The sequence below is a fragment of the Aquila chrysaetos genome, chromosome 3, assembly GCF_900496995.4.
Source record: "Aquila chrysaetos chrysaetos chromosome 3, bAquChr1.4, whole genome shotgun sequence".
NCBI lineage: Eukaryota > Metazoa > Chordata > Aves > Accipitriformes > Accipitridae > Aquila > Aquila chrysaetos.
Genome location: NC_044006.1, coordinates 58,918,159 through 58,929,468, shown reverse-complemented (window position 1 = coordinate 58,929,468; position 11,310 = coordinate 58,918,159).

Below are 11,310 nucleotides of genomic sequence, written 5' to 3'. Positions count from 1 at the left end.
ACGCTAAACCAGTTATTTAAAAAGTACTTGGGAATAAGCCCAAATAATTCATGGGGAGGAAGGAGGGCTTTCTTCTTCTAGAATTTCAAGGCTCTGATTGTCAGGGCTTTCAGCACATGATACAGCCTGTGCCGCACGTCGTGGGCAAATGGCAGAAAAGGGTCTTTCTGTCTTCATTGTGACTAACTTTTAATTCTCTTAATACATGTGTTTTTCACATACACAATACTTTTCAGTTCCTTTCAGTTTATTCCACAGATGTAGCAAGACAATATTTTCAGCAATATTTTTACCTGTAAAATACAGATGACAGAATTAATGATAAAGTAGACATTCCCCACAGGGAAGATGGTGGAGGAGCTATTCTATTGCAGGTAGGTGAAGTGATAGGGAGGGGAGAGATTCAGCTTCTTAATTACTCACTTAATGATGTCTCTAGTATTAATCTAAGCGTGCACTTCACACAGCTGCTCCAGCTGTTTAGGGTTTAGTATGAACATGGTGCTCAAGGAATGCTGCTCAAGTTACATGGACACATTAGCCACGGTAGACAGCAAGCTCCCTGGCTGGTTCTCTGTGCATGCCACGCGAACCTTCTACCAAGCCCTCTGAACAGGCTGCCAAATTCTTGCACTGCTTTTATAATACAGATGTACGTGGTTGTTCGTAGGTAATTTCTCAGTGCCACCTCCCTCACAGCTTAAAATGAAAGCTTCTAATACACAAAACCAGCACAACGTGCCAGATATAAAAACCTGCTCCAGTTCTCCTGCTTCAACAAACTGTTCAACAGCTGAAGTGTTACTTAGTTAGGCTTTCCTCTCTTTTATCCTAAGACTTCTGGACATGCTCAGATTCAACTTTCCAGTAAGTATACTACATGTAAGTTTTAAGCCAGCCCTGACTTCTGAAGCGGTGGTTTACTCCTGCAGTCCCCTACAGCACTATTCTCTAGCTGACACTCCAAGTTGTCTTCATATAGCTACATAGCCGAGATTTACAAGACCCTGCTGGTACCTGTGGGCATCCTCCTCATCCCAACCTCTCGACACAGGGGCATCCCCAAGCCATCTACCTGGTGATGTTTCCCTCCTGCCTCTTCTGCATTGATAAGGGTGATTGCCATTTCTCTTTGTGGAGTTTGCTACAGGGCACACTGTGTTTGACAGGCATTGCTGACTTCAGCAAGCAGCTGAAGGACCTTTAGTAGAATTGTGTACATGAGAATTCATAGGAAAATAATATCTTTTCTGATAAAATGTTTTCTGTCCCTCTCACCTGAAGAAAACCTGAAGGCAATAATGATACTCAAGGTAGGAGATCCAACTGCCTTGTTAATGCAAGGACTGGGGCAAAAGAAATGTTTAAATTAAAAATTCTTGGAAACAATATTTTTCTATGTCAACTACATAACCTAAATGCATAATCTGAATTTCCAGCTCCCTCCCTTGTGCTTACCTCTTCTTTTCCAATGTAATACTAGTTAGCAAGTCCCAGCATTGAGTGGGTTCATTGCATTCTGATGGTCCCATACCCCACCTGTATCCAGTGTCTGCTCTATATGTGCTGTCCACCTGGTTTTTTCAAACTCTCATATATTTAATGGGGAAAAAAAAAAGAAAAAAAAACAACAGAGAGCAGTTAACTTACAGGAGATGTCCGTTTCATCTCTTCCTTTCTGTCCTGATTTCTGTATGGCAGGTATTGTTTCTGGAAATCAGCATATCCTTTACAATGCAATGTGGTAGCAAAGAGCAGAGGCTGCATAGACAGAGCAGTGTGCTGTCTTTAATCTAATCTGGACAATGATGCTGGTTTACTCCTGCATGAGACTGACCAGAGACCTACTTTCATGCTACAACAAGGGAATGTGCATGAACAAGTGATTCAGGAAGAGCTTGAGAGCAGCATCTTCAAGTGGCAAAGGCGATTTGTGTGAGATTAAAATCACTAACAATAGCCTTATTAAAAGTGTTAGAAAACAGGGCTGGAAAGGACTTGAAGAGATAGTTGTAGTCTGTCCCAGAGCAGTTCAACTGTAGATAAACATTGGTGAAAATTGGATTAATCTTTTCCAGGGAGGGTAGTTCCATTACTTCCCTGTGCTGTTCCTTCCCATGCCTCGCTAGCTATATCATTAGAAAGATTTTTTCTAATACCTTACCTGACTCTACATTACTACAATTTAAGCCCATTAATATTTGTTCTATCTACAGTGGACCCTGAGAATAGTTTATTCTCTTCCTCTTTCAGTTTCTCTTAATGCGATCCTGCCTCTATGTACTGAACAATGTAAATATTAGCTTTTGCACATGTTAAATTGAATATTCCCTTTCCTGATTTAACAAAATAATCAAAATGGTTTAAGCCAGACAGAATGACCTATTCCATTTTTTGTAATGCCTAATTTTAGAAAAAATCATCTGTTAAAGTGATGCTTCTTGATTGTCAGTCACATTTTATAAATGGATTTACAGGTTTCTGTTTTGAGAATTTCCTAGCCATCCATTTACTGTCTAATAAAAAAAAATGTAATAATTGCTGTTTGAACAGAATGCAGTTTCAAAATGAGCACGCAGCTACTTAGCTGTAGTTGTTGCTATAACTTCAATAAAATAGTAACTGCTTTTCTCTTTTCCCGAAGTAAACAATATTATGATCTTAGTTTTCCTAATGATATTCCCTTTTCACAGCTTCTAGTCTCATCTCCATCAGTGATATGACATAAAATAATTATTTGGTTGTAAGTATTAAGGTACAAAAAATACTTCTTTGCAAGCTGGCATAAATTCATTCTTACCTAGTGCTCTGAATATTTGCAGGCGTTCTAGTTATTGCCCAATATGCTTTTGAGTTTATAGAGCTCCTACTTTGTTCCCACTCAATCTGATTCATTCATAGTGACTCATTTTATTTAGTGATGTGTATCCTATTGGAATAAATGGCGCTTGTGAGAATCTTGAGATTTGAAGATGTTTGGCACTTGCATACAAGCCTGGAAGGTGATTTAACTCATTACATTTCTCCATTTCTGTTATTTCACCTTGCCTCTGTGTAGGAAGCCCAAAGCTAGAGCACTCTGCTTTCTTTTCCATTTTATGTATTTTTAAATGGATGCATAAAAATATTTTGTTACAAGAATATCTCAGTTGCTCTAATGTCTACAGCACGTTTGGCATACCAAGGCAGATGCACAGGCTACCTGCAGTTACTGGGCTGACAACAATTCTAGTTTGCCTCCCACCACCTGAGGATAACAGGGTCATGTTTGATTCTTGTTAAGAGAAAGTCCCATATTTCCGAGATGTGCCTGCTTACCCCAGCAGCTTGGATTCAAGTGATGCATAAGAATCCTTTCTACCCAAGCAGGTCTGATTAATTAGTGCCTACTTTAACCTGGCACATAATGCTAAATTGAACTTCACACTCTGGGTCAGGGCCCTATCTTCCTTCGCACTGTTTGCCTTGAAGGGCTTTACTCTTAAGTATTTCCACTTAGTTCAGTAGTCAGTCTTAGACAGAAGTTTATTTGTGCATCAGCTACGCCAAAGACTTTGTATTTGGGGTGGGAGGCTGTTAAAATATCAAATTGTACTGTGCAATTATGATCATCTCTTTATAGGGTACAATGGAAACCATCTGCTTTTAGTTAAGCACAATGATGAGCATGCTTCAGTCATAGCAAAGCTCTGTGTGGAAGGAAAAATGATAGTTTGATCTGGTTACATCGTAAAGTGCTCTGGAGCAGAAGTTTCCAAGTTGTTTCACATGCCGCAAGCTGCAGCATCTCTGCGCTGGGCTGCGCTTACACCCCAGGGTGCCGAAGAGTTGGATGGCACTGGATCTGTCGGAAAGGGAAAAACTGAGTATACATTTGTAGCCTCAGAACTGGACCCAGCTGTACAGTGGTGCTTTTGGAGGCCCCAGTATAGAGGGAGAAGAACGTGCTTTCTGTACGAGCTAGTGTTACTTGAGGAATTGTGGTGTTTGAAACTGCATCCTGGATTTAAGTAATGTCCTTAAAAAAATCCTGTATCGCTTCTCGTGGCGCTTCCCCTGTCAGCCACTAGCCGCACAAAACTGAACTGCAGCTCCCTGCTTACCCTCGTACTGTTTTGCTCTGAGGCAGCCGAAGTGTGTTACGGGGCTGAGACGGCTCCTGGGGCTGCTGACAAGTGCAGCTCTCAGAGCGTTAGCAAGTGGAAGAAAATAGATGGTCTCTCCCTGTTATTTAAGTGTTTTCTAAACACTTTCTCATGCATTATGTAGCCTGCTGATCTCCCACACCAGTCCCCTCATCAGACACACTCCCCACAACCACAGTTTAGGAAAACGTGCATGTGGCTTATTGTCTGTGTTGGTATTCCTCTCTTCCTTCCCCCTTCATTGACTGGTAGACCTGTAACTGTCTTGTTTGCCAGCAAACTGCAGGACAAAGTGGATAAAGCCACCCAGTTTAGTCCTCTGGTGACTCAATTTGTAAAGAGGAGAGGGAAAAAAAAAGACACAAGGGAAGACTGAGTGGGGACAGATGGAGAGACGCTGCCTGCTCCACCCAAAACTTGGCAGCTAGGGACAAACGCGGGGCAGGCAGAAGGCTGCTCCGACACCGTTGCACAACTGCTTGCCTGCACAAGCCCTCCACAAATGATGGCATCTGACAGACACATAATAAGCCACTGAGCAGCGTCCCACCACAGTGCTCCAAGTTCTCACCTTCCCAGGAGGATCAATGTTGAGCACCTAGCTTCCTTGATAGAGGAGTTAATCGAGCAGGACTAATCTGATAAGAGAAGCAATTCATTTACTTCTAGGGAGAGAAAGAAACTCGCACCACAGATTGTAGCAACGAGGGTTTAGTGTAAGGGAAGGGCATAAACCAAAAAACCTTTTCTGAAGCAGCAAGGAAGAGACAGTACTGGGGCCAGCAGAGGAATAAAGCTGAGAATGAGGAACAAAATACAGAGAAGCTACTGAGACCATGCTCTACGAGATCCATGAGGGAGGGGCGTCTGCTGCATGTTCCTGGGTTTGGCATTAACTGCAGCTGCTCTAAGGTCAGGGAGGACAGTACCATATGGATTTCTCTTAAGGAGCAGAGAAAAATCTCAGACCATAAAGATTATGATGCAGAAGGAAAGGCATAAAATATGTTGACAGCACCATAAAAGCATTTTATAATAGTCCCCTTCTCACCTGAAATAATGTGAAAGGTACTGTGGTATAAGATTAGAAGCAGAGCAAAGCAGACAGAACTGATCATCCTAGAGAGCAGAGTGATAGCACCCCATTAAAAAACCCCAGCATCTTTAAAAACAACGCAATAAAAGCTTCAAGGAGATACCCATGCAAAACATAATTAAACTGCTGGGCTCACATCATATGGCAGTATGTTAATACAGAAAAGACTCTGAGTAGGAGCATGGACACATGGAACATTTTCATCATCAAAATAAGCTGTTTCTGTGACCCAAACCAGTCTGTGGAAACACTGTTTATTTGGACAGGGTTTTCTTCTGACACACCCCGAAACATTTCCTCATGCAGTATGTAGCCTGCTGATCTCCCACCTTCTTAACACAGTCTCTTCATCAGACACACTCCCCACAAACACACCTTTTGACTTCATTCAGAGTACTAAGTAGTGTGGCTTAAAACAGATAATTGTTTTCACAGGTACATTTGGGCAAGGGGGAGGGAGGGCTAATCCGTAAAGAAACAAGCTTTTCAGATGAGATGGATATAAAGAGCCTGTCATTCTCTTCAGATCCACTATGAAGCAGCTTCTTTCTTCTCAAGCATTGGGGGTTGGGTTAGGACCCTCAGTCCAGCCTTTAGGTTATTGAACAGAGCTCTAACTGGCCTTCTTGGGGAAGGTGCATCAGCTGTCTCACCAGTCCTTTAGATGCAACCACCGCTGCAGTGAAAGAGCAGATCACAGCTGATGTCCTAGAAGTCACCCAGTCTGACATATATATATTGCAGTTGCAGGCTCATGCTTTGAACATTCTTCTGGAAGATTAGAATACAAGCGTTTTAAACACAAAATGCTCTCCCAAAATGGGTCTCTGTACTTACGGACCTCCAGAGAAGAGCTGCTGTCCCGTACATTGCTGTGCTGCTGAGCAGGGCTCGTTATCCAGACCTTCGCCAAAGGCACAGTGCCCTGCTTTACCATTGAGCAGCTATACACTTATTAGCAAGATTGCTAAGGCAGCATTTGTTGGATTCCTGTCAAACGACTTCAAAGAAGGGGGGAAAGAAGGTACAGAGCTGTTGTTAGTAATCAAATTCCATTACACACTAAAAAAAAAAAGAAACTTTTTCAAAATGGTGAGAAATAAAGCAGGTTGCACCCTTATAATGATGAGTATACATCCCAATTTAGAGCGAGAGGGTGGGAAACATTATGCAGTGAACCGTGGCCAACCACAGATGCCCAGAAGGTGAAGGCTAGAGATGATCTTCAAACATAGCCAACCTTTATGCTATTAAGCGCTTTAAAAATCAAAATTACCAGTTTAAATTAATCCGTGCTTTATAGGCAGCCAATGTAAAGAATGCAGCTGCGACTTAATAGGATCACAGTAACTCAAGTCAGGGAGTAAATGAGTTGCTGCACTCTGCACAAGCTGTGAGCAAAACAGAAACCCTGCTGAAACCCTGCTCAGAGAGAATTGCACTCGCTGAGCCTGGTGAGCACCAGGGCAGGCATAGCTCTTGCAAGGCAGCCACAGCCCAAATAAAGACAGGGGCTGTGCTCTAGAGCAAAACCCTACAAGCAGCATCTGAGACTTCTGGGAGGAAGGAGTGGTCGGAAGGAAGGCCAATGTACTTAACCTCTTATGATGTTTCCAAACACATGTTCTCTCATTACATGGGGCAACTATAGAAGAGAGTCTGCACAGTTACAGGACTTGCCAGCTCCTAGAAAACATAATTTCACATCCAGGCATAACTGGAAAGCTACATTTTACAGCTTATCCTGAAAATGAGAGGCCGAAAAGTTGAGATAGTTCAAAGAAACCAGCCAGGGATCACATACAAACATACTTCTGGATATTTTCTAGATTTTTGACCAATGTTTGGGTTTAGGTCTTTCATATGTTACAGATATTGCCATGAAGTCACAGCCAGGAAATTAGTTTTAGATGTTAACAGGCAAAACGTTTGTAATCCTAATTGTTGCTTTTTTGCTAAACAAAGTGATTTTAAACAGACCTCCCATGTAGCTTAATGTTGTGTTTAAGCAAGCTGCTCACAATAAGTGCTTTAGTCCCTTCTCGCTTATTCCACAACTTGAAACGTTACCTTTCCAAACTAATTCACAGCCTAAAGTGCACTGCTCTGTTTTTTAATCACTGTAGTAGAAAATGGTCTCATCTACTTCCCTTGCATTGCCCTCCCTGCAGACACAATCAGGTTTGGCTTTAACTATGACTTTCCCATAGCAAAGATTTACAGTGGTAAAAAATAAATTGTACTATTTCTGAAGTCCACTCTGTCAAGCACAATCCATTCGTTCGAACCATTATTGACTTTGGAACACATTTAACACATCAAAAGAAATCCAGAGGCATTTGAAATATCTTCTAACTTACAAATACCTTAAGTTAGAAATTAAAATTTGGTCCAAAGCCCAGGAAAGGCTCCATGTAAATACAATAGTTATTGAACCAGATTCTTCAAGCATAACCTTTTCATCATCAGTGACTCACACAGATTAGTCCCTGTGAAACTAAAAGGTGTTGCCATTTTAACAGTGCCAGCATAAACTCGTATTTCCTGTCTGTCTTAACATGGATCTGGATATATCATGGTAAAAGTACTTATGTTGTTAGCCTATATTCCAATTCTTATTTAGGATGCTTATAGAAGTACATGCTGCCTTGTACCAGCATAAGAAGTATGACTGTACCTGTACTAAAAGCTTTACAGCATAACTGCAGCTGTAAAAGGAGAGTCAAACTTCTTAGCAAAAGGTTTACTGAGTATAACTATATTAAGTATAATTAGTTAGCAAGACAGATGTTTGGACAGACCTTCTCCTGAACAGTACCTTCAGTCCCATTTGTCTAATGCTCCCGTAGTACTTAACAGCCAGCTCAAACATCCCTTCAACTGCCAAATAAATTCCCACAGACCAGATGAGAGCAGAACAAATCGAGCTCCAGCACACACACAGTATGTGCTAGCTTTCCTACAGCATAATTAGTACCATACAGCTTCTCTATGCAATAGGATAACTCTCTATCCTAACCAAGGGAAGGGAAAGCAAGCTCATACTGTCTGTGTTAGACCTTCTTCTCAACTCCAGAAGAAAGAGGCTTAAATATGTAATTTAAAACACAAGCATGAACATTTCAACTTTTGAATTGACTGAAGCAATGTAGCAAGACGATGCACTTCAGCTTGGATTGCTCTGAAACTTTCCATGAGGAGTAAAACATGGCACAAGCTTGGTTTACAGCCAGACACAAAAGCTTTAATGAAATGAAAACATGGGAATAATACTTCTTTCACAAGTGTATAACATAAAACCCATTTAGCTCAAAGCCTTTTCAATACTACTCATTTTTGATTGAGAAAGAAATACCACAAAATCAATTCAAAAGAATTTAAAAAAAAAAAACAACCAAACATCAGAGAGCAGACCTCAGTCCTAACAATGTACATGGCAGTTTGCACCACTGAAGAACCTATTCCTTTGATAAGTATCTTATCTGTAATGTAGATCTATGTCAATGTGCCCCTCTTACAAGTTCCAATACAGCAACACATGGAGGAGCGTGCCCAGGTGTTCCGCTGACTCTGTTCAGCTGTCTTGCTCTAGTAAAGATGGAAAGAGTATCAGCAGACTAATAATTACACTTGCATTTATGAAAATAAGCTGGAACAAGAGTTTCAACAATTCTAAGCATCAAACTTTTCAACTCACCAAGTTGCATCATGCACATAAACGAAGTATGTGGGAGGTAAGCAGAAGAGAAATGAACGGTGACAGATGTTAATGTACTTGGATGACATACCAGTGGATGTTGTTAAAGAGCAAAATGGTGTCAATTCCCATTTTTGCAGCTATGGCACACCCCTTTATTTACACAACTCATGATACACAATTATCCTGCAGAGGTCACAGAAGTCAGCTATCCCTTTCATCTCGTTCACACCAATTAGATGCCAAAGTTCACTGAGATTGATTTTTTTTACTTTTTATGGCAGTTAAGGGACTGATTCTTGATTCCAGAAGCTCACAGCCTGCTATCATGTCCTTGGGGCAAGGGTAGGGGCTGCAAACAGAAAGAAATAGGCAGCAATTCTGGAAACAAAGTGAAAAAATTAGAGATACCTCTGGTGCATGTGCCAAGGAAACATTATTAAAGACGCCCCTGGAAGTCACAGTCATTCTAGAGAGAAACAATAAGGGAAAAGAAAAGGATGGTAGTGGCCTGACTTGATTTTAAGGCAGCAATTTCACCACCCACAACCAGCTGTTTGTAGGGCAGAAGCACCAATTGTGCTGGTCCTGGGACAGCTACCAACTATTGTGCCCGAAACATCCATCCACAGCAACAGTATTAGCTGTCAGTGCGTATTTCCTAACCCGGTGACATTCCTTCTGCCCTCTTGCTTTTGTTTGGGCTTTAACCTTGTCAGTAGTGCCAATCTTTTTCAGTGTTTTGTTAGGAGTCCATCCTCAAATCCCCTCCTGTCCTCTGCCAGGCAGCTTTCCCTAGCTTCTTCTCTGAGATGCTCTTTATGCAGTATGTGTATTTCTACATATACAATAAGAGTCTGGAAATGTATAACCCATTGGAGGACTGCATGGGATCCAAGTATTTCTTTGGCATATAAGTTGTAGTGTGATGTTCAAAACCATAAATACACATGTGCAGAAAAGTGAACATCTTTAGGTCTATAAAGTTGACAATTTCTTTTCAAGCTGCCTTTTTCTATCACTAGGCTTGACTTTAAAACAGAGCCCCTGAATGAAAACATGCTGCATCAGATCCTTCTGTGCCATTTTAGGTTATCACCTCATCAAGAGAGAAATCCTCTTAAAATTAAAAATAGCCTCCAGGTTCAAGACTAAGCAGCAAAATGTTTCCCAATGAGATAAAAAAGAAAAAAAATCCATTCTCCAGCTGATTTATTAAAACAGGCAAAGCACATGTACAGTGAGACGGCAGCACACTTTGCTTTGATGAGGAGAACCAGTCTGGACTCACGCCTGTAGCTGTTCCCCCCAAACGCTGCCTCTCTGGGAGCTCCACAGTCTCCATTCCATCACTGTCTCATACACAGCTTATGAGAAGAGAATGCAAATCCATAGTGAAAAAAAAAAAAACACCTTTTTTTTTTTTTTTTTTTTTGACCTTTTACAGCCCTCTAATCTCTCTACAGGAGTTTGGTACCCCACAATTTTCACTTTAAGGAACAACAAACCTAAGACAAAGCCTGAAGTCTTCCCACTTGCCAGAAGGCACTGACGTGCTCTGCAACAATCTGCGCTGAGCTGCCCTAGCCCAGGTCTCCCCAAACATGTCCCCTTTTCCAACTACTTCTCATTTGGAAATGCAGTGCATTTCTGAAGTGCTTGTCCACATCAACTGTGATAGGACAAGGAGTAATGGCTTTAAACTGAAAGAGGGTAGATTTAGATTAGATGTAAGGAAGAAGTTCTTCACTGTGAGGGTGGTGAGGCACTGGAACAGGTTGCCCAGCGAAGCTGTGGATGCCCCGTCCCTGGAAGTGTTCAAGGCCAGGTTGGATGGGGCTTTGAGCAACCTGGTCTAGTGGAAGGTGTCCCTGCCCATGGCGGGGGCGGGTTGGACTAGGGGGTCTTCAAAGGTCCCTTCCAACCCAAACCAGCCTGTGATTCTAACTGTACGTTCACACACCGTAAGTCAGACACTGCCTGGAAGCTTCAGATTTGCCATTAATAGACTGCACGGCTGATTCACACATTCACAGTAAGCCCCAAACACTCCCCAAGTGCCAAATTTATTGCACATTTACAATAAATCCAACACTTCCCAGAAGCTTCAGGCTCATCACACATGTTTTGCACAGTAAAAGCGTAGCGATTCCTGGCTAGGAAATCCCCTGCACGCAGCAAATGGTGTGGCTTCACTCGGCGGCTAAAATGAAACACATCGTGGCAGCTGCGTTGCTGATGGTGTTGGGCCTGGGAGACACAAGGAGACTAACCCGTATTCTGAAAAGTAACATGAAGCGAATCCAGGAATAACACCTCCTTCCACTTACTTGTCTAGATGCTGTGCAGGAAGGTGCATTAACTGAAATCAC